This window comes from Drosophila eugracilis, unplaced genomic scaffold (assembly GCF_018153835.1).
Source record: "Drosophila eugracilis isolate 14026-0451.02 unplaced genomic scaffold, ASM1815383v1 contig_367, whole genome shotgun sequence".
NCBI lineage: Eukaryota > Metazoa > Arthropoda > Insecta > Diptera > Drosophilidae > Drosophila > Drosophila eugracilis.
Window position 1 is genome coordinate 933,863 of NW_024573224.1, and position 22,055 is coordinate 955,917.

Sequence of the window (22,055 nt, forward strand, 5' to 3'; positions counted from 1 at the left end):
TATGTTCTTGTTGCAACCCTGAGTTGTGGTTTTTCTCTGAGTGAGTCATTTAATCTTAGATAGTTTAAGTCCCTCACTGATCTGATAAGTCACGCGAGGCTGGTTTTTATATAAAGTTCGAGCAGTTTGTGAGTCACACGCAGGGGGCTTGTAACTCACGCAAAGGAAACAAATTTAAGGTTAATTTTTTAGCTTTTCTTTAGTAAGTAGTAAAACCTATACAATCCTCAAAACCAAAACAAGCAACTAGAATAAATGCTTTTGCAACACCACAGTTTTGGTTACCACACACACACACATTACGGTGGCTCACCATTTTTAGCACCTGTAACTTTTCCCAATTTCCATGCCCGACCTACCTCCCACAGCTCGAACTGCCAGTGAATAAATGCATTTGTCCAACCACTTAGCGAGGAATTTCCCCCCATTTAATAGCTTGACAATGCAATCTTTTCATTGGCATTTTCCAATCAATTTCATTTCGCTGATAAGAGCAGCAGAGCTAGCTGCAAACTAGCGAAGCCATCAAACTGGCAAACTATCAACCAGCGAAGCGGCAAATCCGCAGCCAGCATATGCGACTATTCCCGGTGATGGTGAAAAACCCACAGAATCATTATTCGCACTGGGTGTGAGAGACAGAGAGATATTCCAAATTCGAGGCATGGCATGGCACTTAAAATGCTTAAAATACAAAGCGATAAATACGGCACCGACGACCGACTGTAGGGCATTAAACCATATGCCTTCTGTGCTAGAACCGGAATGTTGTCCTGATCGAGGAGGAGGGATTTTTGGGATTTGTGATTCTGTTACCTCCCCCCACCCCCCTCGCGTAATTGTAATTAATTTCCTGTGATTTTCGAAACGTAAAGGACTCACCCTGTCCGGCGATCCGGAGGAATAACCCGGGGACCGCATCAACGTCAACGCGGTCCTTGGTCCTTCTCGCCTTCTCGTTCGCTTTTAATCGCCAATCGATAAATTTGCGTTAACTGTCATCAGACTGCTGTTGTTGTTGCTCTGCTCCGGCGATTTATTTTTTGCTGGTCGGGACTCCCGCTGCTGCTGTTACTGCTGCTGCTACTGCTGCTGCTGTTGCTGCTCATTTAATGCGATTAGATTTAATGGCCAGTCTCGAATCCTGCTGGATTTCTGCTTTTTACCCAGCGGAACAGCAGGACGGCAGGACATTCGCCATGGTCCGTCACTTAAAACTACTTATTAGCCTCCATAAAAATCGCCTTAGTCTAATTGGCTATGATTGATTCGGGGACTTTGGATCGCCCGCCCAGCTGGGAATGGACAGCAGAGCAGAAAGTCCACTAATTTGACTCAAGTCCCGGACAAAATATGTTTTTAATATGCAAAAACTTTTAGCCAAAATGGCTTTTAACTGTCATTAAGCAACTGTTGCCCGAACCCGGCAGCGCCTTCCAAAAGCCAGAAAATGGCCAATGAAATTTTTATGACCCACCAACATTTTGTTTTCACGTATCCCCCGAAAAACGACGTCATGTGCCAGCTGTTCGTTCGCCAAGCTCACTAGTTTCAGGGACACTCCGCCCAACTAATACATACATATATGGGATGAGTTTTCAGTTCTGGAGGAGAAGCTTGTAGGAGACAGACAAACACACACAAACAACAAATAACGCTTAAAAGTTGGTCGCCTCACCTGGCCAACACAGCATCCTTTGGTGGCCTGGCTTTGGCCTTCCATTGTTTCCTCTCTAAAATGCTTTTTAATTTTATCAGCAGCACACAGAAGCGTTTACATGCTAAATGAATTGAGGCAGTCGGAGAAAATGGAAAAGGATAAGATTAAGCCTTAATTAGTTTACGATCAGGGCTAAGTCGGCCTTTGAATTGGTTTAAAAAATGTATAAATTTTAATAAAAACTTCAAAATTTATTACTTTAAGCTGATTAACTATTAAAAAACGATTTTACTTTCATAAAATGATAAATTTTTATATAGGAATAATCTTTGTTTATCTTTATTAAGTGCCCTTAAAACTTTTCTCTCAGTGCAGCTAAATAGGTGTACTGAACGTGCTCGACAAACTCGCCTCGTACTTTGTCATCAGAGCGTCATCTGGTGTATGTCCCCTCCCCTCCGATCTGCAACCCACCGTCCTTAACCCGACATTACCTATTGGAAAAGTGGCCAACTAATCAACGAGCATTGCGCTGGCATTTCATTATCATTCGCCCGACGTAGAATCCGTTTAGCTCCACTCCTTTTTCTCCTACCGCCTGGTTACCACATAAATGGCAGCAGTTGGTTCCCAACAAGCTAACACAGCCATGGCAATGCTCCTTCTGGCTCCGTTGCATCGGAATTTTAATTTGGTTTCATTTCGGTTTAGGGCAGCTGTTGCAGCAGGACTCGAAGGACACGGAGGACCAACAAGTTGACCAAGATTTAATTGCATTTTGAGTGGCCAGCAATTAATAATTTATGAAAACAAAAAGTGCCAGAGTGCAAGGAAGCCATGGGGGCTGGCTGGCTGCACAAGGTATTTCTTTTCTCGGGAGGGTTGCAATTGCTGACAAACCGCAGCGAATTGCTAAACACGTGCTTCTTTTTTCTGGTCCCACACAAAGCACCCTCTGAATGGGGCAATGAAAAATTGTAAAATTGAACAAGGTCCCTTTTTGGTGGTGGGGTGGAAGTTAAGGCCTTAGGGTGGTGGTCTGGCGGGGTGTGGCAAGAAGCACGTGCAAAAATGCGTTAAAATTGCGCATTCAACATTTGAACTCAAACACAAACGCAATTAAGCGCGGCGTCAGTGTAATGAAAGTGTCTGGCAGAGGGGAGCCACCCAAGGCAGAGGTAGAGATACCTCTTGCATTGCACTAACCACCCACCACCCACTGCCTAAGCGCCCGTCGAGGCAACGGAAGCGGAAATAACGCAACAGCCTCAGGATGAGCACAGAACAGCCAGGACGAAGACTAGGACTAGGCATTTGAACCGACGAAGGATGGACATTGATGGTCAAGCCGTTGGGCCATGCGAATGCATTGCTCCTGGTTTGCTTGTCAGGGGGTTTAGGATGTGGAATCGCTTCGGAGACTGCATCGGAAAAGCTGTCTAAGGGAAAGATATAAGCTTTTGATGGACATTTGGTAAACTAAAAAGTTATATAGAAAAGAAGAATTAATATAATTCCCCGCCCGATCTTTGTAAGATTAAGCTTAATGTGATCTTTATATTTCCTATAAACTTTACAGGGTATCCAGATGTCTAGAGTTCTTCTCCCAAGTTTCCATGTTTTGTTTAGCTAACATTGGCCTACCAAATTGTGATGTGCTGTTGTGTTTTCACAGTTCCTGGCCGTCGGGTGATGGGTGGTGGGTGGGTGGTTGGGCTGGTTGGCCAGACGAACCGGTCAGCGCGGTTTTGTAAAACGTTTAATTGCAATTTGAAAAGCAACCTTCAAGGCCTGGACTGGGGCATACAAGGGTTGCTACTGCTGCTGCCGTTGCTGTGTTCAGGATTTATTGCTTTTGGGTCTATTGCAGGTCTCCCATCCAAACGTACGCCAGTCCCCACCCAATATAACACCCATAAAACCCCGAAAAGCCCCGTCAGCAGCCTCTACTCGGAACGAGTGTCTGAGAGCATGGCGACTGCAATTGAGGAATTTCATTTTGAAACATTTAATTTCCAACGTGCAACCCTTTCGGGGAGGACTGGGAACATTGGATTAAGGGCCAGGGGGCTGCTGTTGCTGATAGTCGGAAACGGATATGGGGTCGTCCCATGCTCTTACGCTGTGTCTCGTTCTCGCTTGTTAAACATATGTTTTCATTTGCAATGCAAAGTTTAATAATTGACCATTCTTTGGGGTTGCTTTTTGCCAACGGAAATGGACTACGGGGCATGGTTTGTGAGGAGCTTCATGTGTGAGGTGTGTAATTGCCAGATCGCTGGAAATTTTCGAGGTTTTTTTCCCCTGTAAAATGCTTCTGGGCTCGTGACAAATGAGCCAACAGCCAGACACCTTCATTTGGAAAATAATGAGATTTTTAGTGGGGTTGCTTTTCTTTGTTCAAAGTTTTGGGGATGTTTCTAGCAAAAGTAAAACCAATTTATTTTTAGGAATTTCTTTGATATATATTCAGAATTTTTTAATGATTTTTCATAGTATTTTTTATAAGGAACATGAGCAACTTTAACCAATTTCAAGTTTATTTCAAAGATAAAGCATTTCAGTTCTTAAACTTTGTCCAGAAAAACAAAACACAAAAGAGCCATAAACCTTCATTATTAATGCCCAACGATATCAGTTCTTACCCTCCCATTTTGGCCATAAAAAATTTACAATATTTCTCGTGCCAATTTGATTACAAAGCGAGCGTTAATTTCCATTATTTCTCCGTTTGCTGATTGTCATTGTTGTCCTTTGCAATTTGTGACCGTTATTTCCCCAGCTTCTTTCGGTCATTTTTAAACCTGATTACAACCCAAAAAAAAAAAGAAAACGAAAAAATATCCTTCGTCCTCAGGCGGCAGCTTTCACGCGGCTTTTTTTTTTCAATTTGTATCGCGCAAAAAAACAGGAAAAAACATAAATAAAGAAGGAAAAACTCATTCAACTGTGACATTTTGTGTTTTGTTTTGTCATGCCCCTTTTTTGGGGCTTTTTCCTCAGTATTTTTGCATAATTAATATATGTATATCTTTTGATGAAACATATTTGCCAGGCAGAATGGGTAATGCAAATAAATGTTTTGGGGTGAGATAATGCTGTGGGTTGGGAAGGAAAAATATAAGTAGGATGGGTAACGTCGACTGGTAAAATGAGCTATTCGATAATCATAAGTAAACATTGGGAAGAGGTATTGGGTAGTAACCATCAGAAAATCATACAACATCGAAAAAGATTTATTATGACAAAGAAACCTACAAAAATATTCCAACACTGAACAAAAATGTTTAGAAAAAGCCAATGTTATCATAACTTAAAACTTATCCCTTCATTATCACTCTCCTTAACTTCCAATCGAATACCTAAAACCAAATTCCCATTCAGAGTATTTCAAATTCCCTACGAAACTGGAATTTATGGAATAACCCGAAAACTGTCAAAACCATCCAAGCCTGCCTCCCGTCATTGTCATTGTCATTGTCCTCGTCCTTGTTGTCATTATAAATGTGCTCTCATTTGCCTTAAATATCCAGGACTTTTGTGCAGCACCACTAAATTAGGCAGCGTGCCTCTCCAGTTCCAGTTTCCCTATATATACCAACCCCTCCAGCGCCCAGACCCCTGCCACTGGCAACGTCGTTGACCTTTTGGCCATCAAGTGGAACCAGATGATGGACAAGCGTGAAAGGGTTTCGAGTCGAGTGGCGAGTGGCGAATGGCTGCTAGGGGGCAGGCGCCAGATAATGTTGACAGCTGTTTGTTCGGAATTAGTCAGCGATGTCGGGTTGGAGAGATGACGACAACACACTCTGTGACTCTGGCTATAAGCTGGCGACATATCTTAGCCATGTTAACAGGCGCGAGGGCGAACCCTTTGACCCCGGAAACCTTTTACCGCCTGACACGGAGAGCTCTTCATTAGGGTTTTGATCCTGTCGCTGCACGTTGGAAAATATTTTTATCATTTGGAGAGAAATTTTAGGTCGTATTGCAGTCATATTAAGATTTTAGATAGCAAATGTTAGACTCTTGAAAAAGGGTTAAAGGGGAAACCAAGTTCTTACCAACCAATCGAAGAAACTTAATTGATTTATATTACTTTTTCAAGTGTGAGCTTCCAGATCCTTGACATTTTTCCCCTAGCTGCATTATCGGTTTTATTGCATTTTAATTTGGCTTGTCCTTGTCAGTGAGGCATGCAAGGACATGCATCCAGGATGTGGTCAATATGGAGCAGTTTCGGGGGGGAAGGGGCCCAAAATGTAGCATGTTGTCGGCCTGTCAAAGGCCACTCATGGCCTTACCACCACCACCACCACCCATCCACTTGAGGGAAAGTCAAACATGACGGTCCTGACGACTGGACAAGGACACTGACACCGGCACAAGGATTTCCCCCCTAAAGCCGTGCATCCATGCACACGATGCAATGGCATATTGCAATTAGTTGGAGGTCCAGGCGGTTGGCGAGTCTTGCGGCATGTGTGGCAGGCTAATAAGCTGGGTGGCGGGTTATCCCCACCGTCAGCCCTCCGGCCTGTTATCCTTTTGCCTGGTTACATACACATGCACTTTTGGCCAAATGGCAGTAATAACCGTCTGCAGCTTAAAGTAATTAGAACGCCATTTTCATGGGCTCCTTTGCAGGACTCGACGACTGCACTTCCTGCTGACCCTTCCATAAATTCATTGGCCGAACTTAAGCCGGCTCCTTGCTGCTGCTACTGTCCCGAAATACATAAAAGGACACCCATAAATGGCGCAGCTTAAAGCCAAGAGGATTCGAGGCCAGGACTCTGGCTACTTGAATTCAGCCCGTGAGAGGGGGCAGTGGAGTTGGGGGGGAGTTGCCACGACCAGGACCTCGACAGGACCCAGCTGCATTATTACGGTCAAAGTAAATTTATGTGCGCTGTTAATTGAATGCTGCGTTGCCAGCGCGGGGTCAGGACACCTCGAGTATCCTCCTGATCCTCATATCGCCGGGCCCTCCGCGCCCCTTTCAGCCAGCCTTACTTTGCATAAGTCCGAAATTTATTTACAAAAAATAACAAGGTAGGTAAGGTTTATTATGGAAGAGGAGATACCCTAAAAGGGGTTGAAAGTAAGACTTACATTTCGGTATAAAAATAGATTCTGATGAGGAGAAGGTGAAACTAAGTAGTATCTACTGTAGGACATGAAGTAAGAAAGTATCTCTTTTGTTATTTATGATAACCTGATAACCGAAAGACTCTACCCCATGTTAAGGTATCACCCCAAAGGGGGATATCGATAAATGCATGCAAATATTGCAATGGCGAGGGCCATTGTCATGGCGACGGTCGCATATAAGGAGCCCTGCCTGCCAGCTCATTGTTGGCCATTTTTCATACATTATAATCAGAAAGGATAATGTTAACGCCGCCACGCAGCAGCAGCAGCAGCAGCAGCAGAAAAGACCACAGTCGTGGCATATGCCACAGCCCAATTATGGCCAACTTTATTACTGCGTGACCTTAAAGCATATTTTAAATGAAACAATTAAATTCAGTTTTATAATAATAGGAATAAACTTAAAAGCTTGTTCTTTTTAATTTTACCAACTAATGATGTCTCTTTTTCCTGTACTTTCCTTCAGGCTCTATTGAAATCACTCCAAGCGTTGGCCATAAAGCAATTTTATAGCCACATCCGTGGCAGAAGTTTTCTTCTCGAACGTCGACAACAATTCCCCCAGAAACATTCCCCACATGCCAAACTATTTGATAATTAAGTAGATGCGCGACCTCGAAGAGCATAAATCACTTAATTAACTTGACGACACATCCAGACAGACTGCCTGCCAAGAGGGAAACGCAATGAATGCATCCTTGAAAGTATTCCAAAAATCTCAAAAGAAAATAAAAATACGCCACCAGAAGACTGCTCTAGCCGAAGAAAGACTGAAGAATCAATGCAAAAGTAGCAGGCAGAAAAACTATCAAAACCTGAAGACAGCCCACTGGGGAGCCATCAATTCATCAAAATGCTGGGCCCTATAAATAGTGCCGAATGAACTTCAATAAAATGCCAAAAGTTTTCCACACAAACAGCGCGGCACTTCAAAAGCTAAACACAGCCATTTTCCAAGTGAGAAACCAAATCAATAGTGACAGTTGTCTGGCAGAGGAAATCTTTAAGGTATAAGAAAGTTTAAGAATATATTTTTCAGCATTTTTAGATGAGATAAAAGTAACAACAAAATACAGAAATTTAATCATTTCGTAATCTTTGATTTAAAAATCGGAATTTTAAGTTTTAATCTTATATTTCTGTACTGCACATCAGTTTTTTATTTTTTAGTATTTTATTTTAAAGAATATTTTATGTTAAAAAGTAAAATTTTCCATTTTCTCAGTGCCTTTTCATCCGCATAGAAATGAGGGAAATTATTTGCTGATCGCAGCACTCGAAAATGTCAACGACTTCCCGCCGTTTCCCATTCACGATCATCAATGGACCTCATTACCACGCCCATTTGGTGTTGCCACCAATGCCCGGTAGCCGACAAAACCAAAAAAAAAAAAAAATGAAAAACTAAAGTACAAAATACAAAAATACTCTACCGAAAGCGAGGAAAGTAGCGGCATCCATCCGTGGCACCTTCACTGCTTCCACCATGCCTCGACTGAACTGTTCTCAACTCTTCCTGGGGGCAGGCACGCCCACTTTTCCAAGTGATCGCAACTGTTTCAGCCATATGTGTCTCTTTTCTGGCTGCCTAAGATATTTGGTGCCTGTACAGCAGCAAGTGGGCGTGCCAAGAGACGCCCTCATCCCCCCAGCATCCACACCAATAAATAACCAAAGATGTTGACAGTCTTTGGCACTGGAAAATATCATTAAAAGTGTATAAAATAAAAACGACTGGAATGATTTACTGGACAACAAACATCAGAATTTGCTGGTGAATAATTTGATTTTTTATGTGATTTTTTATTATGGTAGATGATTTAATTGTTAAAAAATATAAAAATAAAACTAAAATGAAGGCTCAAATAAGACTCTAACCAGTAACTAAAAACCTTGAATAAAACGCTTTCTTTCTCTGTTTCCGAAACCAATTACGTCAATTACATAGCCTAAATATAAACATAATCAAATTCTGGGGAAACCTTCTGTGGATTTCCCAGAAATGGCAATGAAATCACCTCCGATTCAGTGGGCCACGTGATGGGCTAATCCCGGCCTGAAAGTGACAAAGCCAACGCCTTCAGACAATGAAATTTGTGTGTGCCGGGCAAATTGAAATGAAAATGAAAATGAAAATGAAAATTCAACAACTTATGAACATCTCATGCGATGCCACTGTCAGGGATTCGATGATTCCTTTGCCTTGGATCCTTGTCCCAGTTTCCGAGATGAACCACCCAACGAAACAACTTTCCTTCGAGAAACCCACCCACTTTTCTCACACTTTCAGATCCTCAAGAGTCTGTGGCTGACACCCGAAATGGAATCACCCACCCGAATCTGCGCTGCCTATGCTGAATTTATCTACATATAAACAAATATTTTTCCTAAATATGACAACATTTTGGGGGCGTGTCAATGAAAATTTGGGGGCGTTAGGAAGAAGAAAAAAAAGATGAGGGTTTTGAAATTGAGTTTTCTAAAGTTTTTCTTTTCTTTCTTTCTTTTTTTTTGCTCACACGGGGTATATTTTTGATTTGCCAGCGTTGTTCTTGGCTGGCTGTTATTTCGGGGGGGCGTGGGTGTAAGTATAAGGGGGCGTGGTCGTGTGTGTGTGCCCTGCTGTCATTGCTTGTTTTGCAGTTGACATTGAGTGGCGAACGAAGCCCGTCAATGATATGCAGGCTGATGAGTTCCCCCCGTTGCTGCCCCATAATAATGATAATGCCGAGTGTGTGTCTGGGTACTATGAGTGCCTGTTTACACGATGCTTATGGATGGTGAGTGTTGTTGTGTTGTGTTTTTTTGGGGGGGCGGGCACACTCAGGGGGGTTGCTTCAGAAAATATTTAATAAAATGCCGGTAGAATTTAATTAGATTTTAATTGCATTTGCTACTACCGGAGCAGAGTGACACAACAGCAGAGCAACAGCAAATTCCCGCTTCTATCAAGGAATCTGTTTTTGAGTGATGATTGCCTTTGGGGGTGGATGGTTCTCCTTATGAGGGTGGTATTATGATATATTGTGTTATTAATTTCGTATACAAGTCAATGAGAATTAATTTCAATTTCAGAATTCGTCAAAACACACATCTTTGATAGAATTAAGAAGATTGAATTGGTCTAGGGATGAACTAATTAACACAACAAAGTAAATATCTAATGAAGCAACTTTGAGGAGATATATCTAGGGACCAAAAGAAGCTCCAACTTTACATTCATCATAATTACTTAACATCAGCTAACATTATTCATTAAACTTAACACTCGAGAACCTTTTCATCTTTGCCTTCCAAGATCGAGATTTATCTGGCTGCCATTATTCAACTCCTTTTGATCTCATTAACACAAAAACCGAAACCAAAACGACTTTTTCATATTAAAGACATTTCTTTAGCCCAAAATCTTTTCAAGCCAATTAGAGTGGCTTCGTTTGAGGGCGTTTCGAATCGGAAGTTATACAAACATGGCCAAGAATGCTCCGTGATCGAAATCATCATTTTTGATCTCCACCAGAAACCCTTTTTGCCGCACGACTTTAATCGCTTGCCGAGTCATCAAACGAGGTGCAACGGAGATGACACCTCGGAAAATTGGATTCAAAAAGGGAAAACTCGTTCTTTTTAACAAAAAGAATTGGTCAATTTAACACAATGATATAACGAGGTGAACTTGAAAACCCTCGTTGAAGGTGAACCGAAATAAATGCAGAGTTCACTTATTAAGTCGTTACCTCAATTAGACGAGGAAGTACTGAGCACATGTGGGTCCTTTATGAGATACGATCATCAACGCATAAGGGTATGGCTTACTAATTTCCTTTTAATTACTACTTTCCAACGAGTTGTTTTGAGCTGGGCAACCATAACTCCGCTGCATCTGCAATTACTCGTCGTCATTGGTGTGGAGTGGGGTCATCCACTTCGCCTGAAGATGTCTTTCCGTTGTCGTCTTTGCCTTTATAAATATTCAGAAATTAGCAACGAACAAATCTTGTGCAAGTTTTTGGCATTAACACCTTTCAATCTGGTCGAGTTGCAAACAACGTTGCGAATATGACAAAACGGATTTGAAAGAGGGAACAGTGATCTCTAGATATGAAGGAAAAGAGATATGTGTTTTCAAATCTTTACTATATAAAGAACTATCTGTGATATTTCAATGGCTGAGAACAGGTTTTAGCTTTAAAGTAAATATTAAAAATTGATTTTCAAAATAAAATGAATGTAGAAGTAAGGGAATGGCTTTAACTTCATAGTAAATGTGTCAAATTCTATATCTTTCCAAAACAAATGATCACTTAGCCAGCCCAATTCACTTTATCAACCTAACACTGTACTTGCCTCCCTCGGCTAGCACGCAGGAAATGTCACGACATCCAGCACAGCACCACATCGTATAGGACTTCAGGTTTTTGGCCGCAGATATTTCTCAGTTGATTTTCGCAGCCACACCACTGCACTTTTGAATATGCATAAAAAATTGGTATTAAAACGTCGCATGTAAGACATTAATCAGCTGGCAAAGTGGCAGCAGACAGAAGCGAGCTCAATGCGGTGGCAAGGTAGAGTCAGTGAGCAGCAGCAGCAAGTTGAGCGCTTGCATCATGCGCTTGATTAATCTGCATTTCCCCAACTGCAACCTCCTTGCTCAAAGGCAAAAAATCTGCGCATAAGCAGCTTGACTCTTGCCAGATTGGACTGTGATAGAGGTGGAGGAGAAGAGATGGTGGGCAATCCAACGCAGTCCAACCCAACCCAACCCACTTCATCCACATATCCACCGCACACTTCACTCAGCTCTACTGGCTGTCGGGGTTTTATTTTTGAGTGCCCACACAGCACGAAAAGCGACCGCAACTCTTTGCTCGAACAATAAATTCACATTAAGGAAAAACCAAACCAAAAAAAAAAAATCAAAAAACAAATATATATACGAGAAAAGTTTATTTCATTAAAAACATTAGAATGAAGACGGCAAGGAATGGGAAACGACAGTCGAGACAGAGAGCCATCAGGCCCTACGATAATTTTGCATGCCTGGTGGCTGAATAATACGAATGTGCCTGTTGATTGTTTTTAGCATCTGTAGCATTGAGTGATGAGAAATATTCCCCGCCCCACTTGCAACTCGAAACACACACATGGCCCTGCTGCATGCAGTCTCTAGCCCTGCCACAAATATTTCCCCATCTGAATCTTTAGCTGGATCTGTGCCATCGGCCTGGCTTTTCATTTGCGTATGCGAGAGGAGATTTTCCAAAACATTTACAATCTTGAGGATCTCAACTGAGGCCAAATGTTTATCAAAAACAAAGAATGGTTGGGTTTTTTGGGAGGAAAGCTATGGAATATGGAATGCTCTTTGTGGAAGATACTTTTCTAACTAAGATACTTTGTTAAAGATGGAAGACTGCAGTTCTTTAACTTACTTAGTAGGAATATTCAGCTAGCTTTTAGGTCACATCCTTCTTTAATTTAGTTATGCGTTATAACCACTTCTAACATAACTATCTACATACTTACTTATATCAAACTAAGTGAGGTGAAAAACTTTCTTTCATCCATCATCATTCCTGCTTAAAATTTTAGTAAAATATTTAAACTTTCTGCAAAGTCTCATCCCAATCCCCAACATCCCATCATACCCTTTCCTTATAAAAAGAAAAACTTTCAACACCGGCAGACATTGGCCCCCGGACTAGATTCCAATACCGCATCTCAAGTGGCCAGACTTTGACTACTCCTCGCCGGGTAAATGCAGCGCATAATTCACAATGAGTGATTCTTAAATTGTCCATTAAGATAATTTTTATGGTAGAGCGACTACGATGGGGGGAATTCCTGCAGCATAGGAAAATGGTATTCAGTTGCAACATCCCTTGGCTGCTCCTTCGTTTATCAATTAGGGCGGCCAAACACTTGGTTTTTCTTCGGCTCGCTAATTATCAGCAAAATGCCTACACATGGCAAACGTGGATTTTCTTCTTTTGGTTTTTTGGTCCAAATTTAGCAATGTCTAAGTGCAGCAGTGCCGCCCATGGCTGTGGAGATGCGTTCGTAGACTGCGTCATGCTCGACAATTTTTCACGCTTTTCTTGGTCTTGTTTTTCCCGCCAGCTCCCCAATTTCCCTCTGCTCCTCCGATATATATATAAAAGACAAAGGAACAGTGTCTGGGGGCCCCAAAGTTGCCGGCCTATGATTGATGTGCAGTTGATGACTATATAACTTTGTATGATTTCTTGGATTGCCCAGGATGAAGAGACCGCAGAGCAGGCCTGGTTTTGTAGGTGGACGCGTCTTTAATTAGTTTGGTTTCTCTTTCGTCTGTGGTTTTCGGGGGCCCCAATCGGAGAGGAAAACTTCTGCTCATTTGCCTGGCGTTAAAAATGTTGAATAATTGAAATTTCTCGGAATTTTTCATTACTAGTCGAGCGGGATGAAGCGTAAGTGCCAAGTAAAAGTTGTTTTTGTGGTCGCGTGTCTGTCTTTGATTTTCTATTTCTTTTTTTTTACTTTAAAGCATTTCCCTGTTATGCTTTTCTTTGGGGAGCTCCCTTTTCGGGAGACCATTTTCATTGGAAATAAAATTTTGTGAGGTTTTCCTGCTTAAAAATTAGTGATTGTGACTAATTATGATGTCGCTGGCGAACTAAGGCAATTAGTGAGATTTGCTTGTGGAGTAATTTGCTTTGATGTTCAAGGAAGTTCAATAGGAGAATGTTTTAAAAATTAGTTTTGAGCATTAATAAATATTAGTAACGAAAAGTTCTCTTAAAAAATGTGTAATAAATTCCCAATTCTAGTTTCCAGTTCTCCCCCCCTAAAGACCTTCATCACTATTTGTCCCCAAATTGTCAATCCAAGCCAAATGACTTGACCAAAAAGTTTAAAGCTGATCAAAAGGCTTCCTGCACTTTGTCTCCGGCTGCATTTTGAGGAACAGGTCACGTACGGCGTGTCATCGCTGAGCGGCTGCCAGCCAAATTGGCTACAGTAAAGCATCCGCCGCATTATCTTCATCTTCATCACGGTCCAAACACTATACCCCTTTTCTACCCGTATCCAAAAAATAAACTAAAATGGGAGCGCCCACAATTACGTTTGAGAACTGCAAACTGCAAATGGTCGGAAAGGTTTTTGCAATTTTTCTATTGAATTCTCGCTGAGAGCTTTGCCAGTGGTTGCTCGTTTTCTCTACTTTTCTCCTTTTGCTTTAGAGCTTGTCTCCACTTTTCTCCTGGCCGGCAGCTAGGCACGTGCCTGGAATCCTAAGAAATCTAAAAGACGGCAACAATGTGGCAGATACTTCGTCTTCTACTACTACTGCTCCATCCGGCAGCCGGCAGTTGGAGAGCTCAAGCATTATGATTGATAAGTTCGTTTTGTGAATTTTTCATAAATTAGGCAACAGCTGCGCCATCGAGGGGGTGGCGACCCATCATCGAGTGCCCAATCGTGCGCCATTTGTCTATTTTAATTAAAGGAACTCGCCGCTGATCTCCTCCTGCTCCAACCATATTCCTCCTCTGTAAGAATCCCAGTTAATCCTGGCTCCATCATTGTTGCGTCCTTTGTTTGGCATCACACGCACGTCTGGCTTCCCTTTTGGCTGTTAATCAGCTGTTAAGCGGTGTGGGAAGTGAAATTTTAATAAAAGCTTTAACATAAATCAAATCTGGTTTCCCTGACCAGCAGATGCTGTCGCTGATGCCATTGGAAAGGAGAGATTTGGCCGTGATTGGCAACTCATTTGCCAGTGCAATTACTTAATTATTCTTCCCAACAGCTTGGGATAATAAACAAAGAACATTTAGATTATTTCTTTGCTATATGCCTGGAGAATCTCAAAACTAATGATTACGTATACTTAATAATTTGTGGAAAAAGCCAGAAAACTATGTAGAAAATTCTTCTTCCAGCCATTTCATCGATTAATGACTAGTTTATGATACAATCTGAAAGGATGTACAAACGATGTAAATAATCAATCCTCAAAAACTAGTTTTTATTGCTTATTCCTTGCTTTTGTAGACATTATTAAATCACATTAATGGCCTACCTCTTACCCGCAATTTCCCTTTGAATTTTCTTCCTACTCCACACAATATCCTTTGAGCTTCACCGCTGTATCATCTTTCCCCCAGGTTTCCCTTTTAACCCCCCATTATTTAACCACACTGCCGCCAGCTTTGAAGGGATTCCCATTCTCACATTTGCAAATAATTAAGTGCCTTGCCGAGGCAATTTAAATCGCGTGCTGTCCGAATGCATTAAGGCACATCAAAACAGAGATGGCGACATCTCAGCCCAAGTTTGCTACCATATTCCCCACCCCCTACTTATTAACAGCAACGTAATCTGAATGTGAAATCAAGTCGCAGGGCACCACTACCCACAATATCAGTTGACAACTGTCGACGGTCGTCTGGCAGGCATTTAAACGCTTGTCAAAATTATATAAACTGCTGTCAGAAGTGCCGGCGGCGAATAGGGAACTTTTTCCGCAATGGTTTTCTTTAAAGTGAAGAAGTACACTGAAGAAAAACTAGCTAGAAGATGAAAAGTTCTCAATGCTGTCTATTTAATGTTGTAATGGAATTAGAAGTCAGAATTCCACAATGATCGAAAGGAGTTTAAGTCAAATCTAGAACTCTAACCTTAGGAAGCTAAGTAAACTGATCATTACTTGAAAAACTTATGAAAAATATGTTGGAAAATCTCTCTCAAATGCAATTTCCCAAAGATATTAACCATCTTGAAACATATTTTCCAAGTGCAATGACAAAGTCCTGGCCCTGCAGTCGGAACTCGTCGTTTCTGTGGCAATTAATGCGAATTTCGACATCATAATTAAAGCGCATGGTGACGACGCTGGGTCTCGTCTTGCGACCGGGTCCATTATATTTAATGAGTGAGCCAACGGAACTGGGAACTGAACCAGAGGAGCACACTTATACCCGGGACCAGGCCAGGCCAGGCCAGCCCAAACCAGACCAGATCCAACCAGCAGAAGTAGAGCGGGCCAGACCGGTCCCAGACCCATTCATTCACTTTTGATATTTGCATATTTTCACATGTCATTCGGCTTTTTGGCATTTCTTTTCCGTCTTTTGTGCGAATGCAATTGCAGTTGACTGTCTGGCGGGCGAGATCTTTATGCGGGAAGTGGCAAGGGGATGATGCAGCAGTGCAGCAGTAGCAGTAGGGGAAATCTTCACCCTGCATCGCATAATTAGCCGCAGACTTTTGCCGCTTGACAAACTCTTTGAAGAGCTCCACCGACCGGCCACAGACACGTGTGCATCTCTCAGGGATTTCACTGTTTTGGCTTATTTATTGTGGGATGTCTTAATTTATGAACAACTGTCAAGGGCCCTGAGACTTTCCATCGGTTTTTGCTTTGCGATACCGCAAAAAGATCGTGGAAAGACAAGAGAGGATCCCATTCATTGTCCACAGATGACTCAACTACTTGGGCTGTGATTCATTTCGCTTATCCCCCGAAAGTATTGTTCCTCAATCGCGATAAGCTTTATCTCTGTCATTTGGCATTCCCAAAATTTATGACTCGCAAAATGCTTTTGGCCTCGGCTAAGTTCAACGCTGCTTTTAGCTCAGCCCTCAAAGTGCAATCAAATAATTGTAATCTCTTTCAAATTGCAGTTAAGTTTTACTTCCACTTCTGGAGGCAACCACCCACTAGCACCCCACCCACCCATTCTTGATTATGCTGATGAGCACGTAGCTGTAACCCAAAATGCACTTCTGGTTGGCCCGAAAGAAGAGTGCTTGGCAAACTGAGTTTTTCGGCAATCTTAATTAGAGTAGATAATGCTGATGGCTTTTGGGTGCTTTTCCGGTTTGGATTTATTTGCCCCATTCGATAGCTGTAAGTAAGTGTTGGTCAGCGAAGCGCGGGGCAAAGTGTTAGTGAAATGCTAAGAAAAGATTGCTTAATTCGAAAAGTTTTCCAAGTTAAGTTTTTAAGAGGAGATGGCAGTGTGGATGTGACACTTTGAGATATTTAACCTATGTAAACCTATTTTATGACTAATTAAGATGAGTTTCCTTATAAATATTAAATTTTAAGTTAACTACTTATTGGTTTTTTATAGATTTTAAAGAAAGTTGTAGTTTTACTTTGTTGCCTTGAAATTTCCATAACCAAAACTAAATGACTGCCCGCCAAAGTGATCTCTCTTTTGGACCGCCAGTGGAATGCACTTGATAAATTGTTTACTTTGAAAATTAGTTACTTCGCTCATTGTTTTCTTGGCCAACGGAAGTTGCCGCCATTGTCCGCCAGGGGGCGCTGTATTAGCCACGTTAGCCGAACTCCATTGTGCTGCATAAATCAAGTTTGCAGCACTTTCAACACTTTTGTGGCCCTCACTGGCCGGTCGGTCGGCTCACTTTTATTGCCCACCTATTTTTGCTGTTGTTGTTCTTGGTTCCCGATCGTGGCAATAAAATTGCATTTAATTACACGAAAGCACTGGCTTAAGTGGGCGAAAAGCGGGGGGGTGGTTAGGGGTTTGCCGGATGGGGTTGGCCATTGGGAAATTGCCCTTGGTTTGGAGCCCGGCCAGCTCTTCATTGTTGCGCGCATTTTTGAGCTCATTAAACCGACTGCAATTGTTGCCATGCGTTGCGTGAGTGCTGCTCCTGCTGCTGCTGCTGCTGCCAGTTTGTGCCCTTTTGTTGGCCGGCAATCAATTTGCAGTCAGCAGTCTGCAGACTGCAGTTGGGCCCCCTTGCAAAAGTTGCAGAAATGCAAAAATGAAATTATATTTGTGGGGCCCTGGCACATCATTAAAATGCATCGACCTGGCAAACAAACAAGCCGAACACCTCTTGGCATAAAGCTTCTCCTTCGTTTTCAGAAATCTCTCAGAGCATTTTCCAAGGGGAAAATGGACCAAGCCGGAGTCTATAATGTTTATAATCAGAGGCTAGGGCGCATGCATGAGTTTTCCTTCATTCTGGCAAAACAAACTCTGAACAAAGAAATATGCAATTCTGGGAGAGGTGAGTGAATGCAAAACAAAAGACTGGCCAATGGGTTATCGGAAAGTATATATTCCACAGGAAACTAGAGAACATTTTTATTTCCTTAGCTGGAAGTGGGAAACTCTTATTTGCATTTCATTTCAGGAATAAAGAAAAATGTTATTTGCTGACTTAAGGAAAAATTGATAGATCCTAGGATAAATCTTTTCAGACTAGATTCTTTGATTAAAAGTTTTACAAAAACTGATTTCGCATTAAAATAAATTCAAGTTTAACTCTTCCCCTTGTAAACTCCACCATTTCAGGCTTTTAGAACCCTAAAACTCTACCTTCCCAGAGAATTTTAAGTAGCCCTTCCCATCCCTTTTTGTCAACTTTAGACCATGTTTTGTTTGTCTGATTGACTTTCGCATGCAATTTCCATGTTTTTCCTTAACGCTTCAATGATGGCCAACAATGGCGGTAGAAGTGTGGCCCCGGAGAACGTTTTGCCAAGATGGCGTGTGGCAGAGCCATAAAACAGCTAAAACTGCCCTGCCTATGGAGAGCTTACAAATATACAAAAAAAAAACAAAAAACAGCTCAGTCACACACTCGCAGCTTAGGGAATGCGCTAAATGAATGCAATAAACCAACTAGAAGGGTCCCCCAGTCATTGTTTATGGCCACGCTTCGTTGCTTTCTAGGGGAAGCTTCGTTGCTCTCTCTTTCGAGTTAGCTGTCTTGGTCTCTTTCCAACTTAATGGTCTCCCCGATCGCTGGCTGGCTGACTGGCAAATGGCAACAATCAGCGGCGTCTGAGAATTGCAACTGCAACACAAACGGCAACTTCAGCTGGGACTTCAAGTTGTCCGATTTTGTTGGTTTCGTGGAGCGGGAGCAATCAACGCATTGTCGACAGGTGGAAAACTTCATGGCCAATGAATTGCAGTTACCAGGTTTTAACCCTTTTATATACTCTTTTGTACAAGGGGTATTTAAAGTTGCCATTTTTAAGGCAATAAAGTATATAGCTTTTTGAAAATAACCTGTTTTGGTGTCGTAAGAACTTTTGATAGAAGATATTTAGTCAACTTAAACTTAACTTAAAGCAATAACTTATTTTAACATATATATTAGTAAGAAATAATGTATGTGAGCCTTTTCTTATCAATCTAGTTCATAGTATTTAAGCTAACCGGGATAAGTTAGTTTTGTTTTAGCTTTTATGGTATAACTAGCTTGGAAAGATTATACTTTATCAACCTTAAATCTAAGCCTACCTGACATATAAAATATACTTAAAAACTGTTAATCCCATATTTTCTTAACATTAAAACCTATTTTCAGCTTCAAGCAAGAGTATCCAAAACTCTTTTGCCCAAAACAAGGTTAATTTCTGGTTTTTGTTCCGTTGCCGTTGTATTTTGCATGGCCTGAAGCTGATTTTGTTGCTGCCGCAGACTGACAGCAACAGTTTCATTTCGTCTCACTCTTTTTTCTCTCTGTGTGTTGACGTGGCCAGTAATTTGTGTTGTTGCTGTTTGTTGGTTGGTTGTTGGCTAAAAGGGAATCGCCAGCAGCAGCAACAACAACAACAATGGCCACAAACACACATGCAATTTTGTGCATTAAAATTTCACACTGCATTCGCTTGTTTGTTTGTTTGGCGAGTTGGTTGAATGCTTTTTCGGCTTTTTGGTCCCTCACCTTTTATTTATGTTTGTTTTTTTTTTGTTTTATGGCGGGAAGAGGTTCTTGCTGCATTTACTGTTTAATTTGGCATGCATTTTGCTGCCGCCTTCCAACTTTTCCTGCAGTTTCTGCTGATGTCGCCTGCCAGAAGCAGCTGACAGCAAAATGGCGATAGTGACCTCCTCCTCATCCGAGCCCTTTACCTTACTCATTGCACCTGGCTGATGCCAAGGGGGATATCATCGCCATCGCCATCGTCATCGTGGCCTGTCAACAGCCACGTTTTTTGGTCTTTACTGGGCGTGGTCTTAAAAACGGGTTAAAGAGGCAAAAGGGTTCTTTGCTGCCAATTTAATTAAGGCAACTCAAGGGTAAAGTGCTAAAAATCAAAAACTTATTTTTTACAGAAATTTGCAACATTTTTTGCGGATTTTCAGCTCTATCTTGGTCAAAACAAGACGCACAGCCAAAAGAACGACTGTTTTGTGCTGCTAATGACCAACACTTACCACCCCTATCCCACGTTTTTCGATTTTGAGAAAATAAATTTTTGCCCAAATTTCGCATTTTCGATAAGGGGTACCATCGTCTTTTTTTCAAAAAATTGCCAAAAATTAAATTTTCCATATTTGGCTGCAAACCTATTAAAAGTTAAAATAGATTAAATTTCGAGCTCAATGAGGTATAACATTTCATATTTGGACCATTTTTAGGCTTGCTAGGAGGTAAATACTTTTTTTAAACTAGAAAAATCAGAATACATTTTTTTACAATATTCGATATATTTTGTTTCGGTTTCTAGCTAATAACATGGTCAAAACAAGGCTTACAGCCAAAATAAAGACAGTTTTGGGCAGCTAACGACCCCAACTAACGACCTGTTTGACTGTCAGTCTGAAATTGGAAAAACAATTTTTGACCAATTTTTGCATTTTTTATAAGGGGTACCATCATCAAAATTGGCAAAAAATTGAAAAAATTGAAATGTCCCAGATTTGAATGCAAATCAATTGGGAATCAAAGCAATCACATTACGAGCCCTACGAGATATGAAATTCCATATTCGGACCATTTTTGGCTGTGCTATGGCAAAAAAACGGATTTTTTTGCTCCAAAAATCATATATACGTCTTTTGAGAGCAGAGAGTCGGGCTTTGTTGGAGTTTCTTATCTCTAACTCTGTCACAACAAGACGCATCGCTAAAACAGTGACTGTTTTATGCAGCTAACAACCAAAACTTTAAGCCCCTATACTTACTTTTATCATTATTGTACTGATATTTTCGTACGAGCTGCGATTTAATAGCTGAAAAATCACGAAACCTATTTTTAACAGAAATTTGCAATATTACTTGCAGCCTTTTAGCTCTAGGTCGGTCAAAACAAGACTCACAGCCAAAACAACAACTGTCTTGTGCTGCTGACGACCAACACTTAACGCCCCTATCCCACGTTTTTCGATTTTAAGAAAATAAATTTTTGCCCAAATTTCGCATTTTTGATAAGGGGTACCATCATCAAAATTGGCGAAAAACGGGAAAATCTGTCCCAGATTTTAATGCAAATCAATTGGGAATCATAGCAATCAAATTCCGAGCCCTATGACGTATTACAGTCCACATTTGGACTATTTTTGGCTGTGCTATGGCAAAGAAACTGATTTTTTTGTTGGCTTAAAATCATGTATACGTCCTTCTTTGACAGCAGAGATTCCGGTTGGGTTGCCGTTTCATAGCTTTAACATGACACGCACAGCTAAATCAATGACTGTTTTATGCAGCTTACAACCAAACCGTTAAGCCTATATACCTACTTTTTACAGTATTGTTCTGATTTTGTTGGGACGAGTGCTGATTTAATGGTTCAAAAGTCAAAAAACCTATTCTTGACAGAAATTTGCAATATTACTTGCAGCCTTTTAGCTCTAGGTCGGTCAAAACAAGACTCACAGCTAAAAGGACGACGGTTTTGTTCTGCTAAAGACCAACACTTACCACCCCTATCCCAGGTTTTTCGATTTTGAAAAAATACATTTTGGTCAAAATTTCGCATTTTCGATAAGGGGTACCATCATCAAAATTTGCGAAAAATGGGAAAAAATTAAGTTTCCCAGATTTTATTGCAAAACAATTGGGAATCATAGCAATTGAATTACGAACCCTACGAGGTATTACATTCCATATTTGGACAATTTTTTACTGTGTTGTGATCAAAATAATGATATTTCGGACGCAAAACGTCCTTTGACAGCAGAGAGCCACGATTTTTTGCAGTTTTTCAGCTGTAACTTTGTCATTATATATAATATATAATCTATATTGAATATTAAATTATAGAAATATTTTTTAATTTTAATATTTAGTTACTTTTGAAATGCTTTTTAGCTTACGCCTTTTGGTTCGGTAACATATTTTCAATCCAGCGAGGCACTTTATAGAATTTTTCTTTCTCTTTCCGAGAATCTTTGAGCTCGCTTTCCATAAGCTGCACTCTGTTGATAAGACTCTCTTTGATAAGTATTAAAATAGCCGTTCGATTAGTCGAGGCTTCA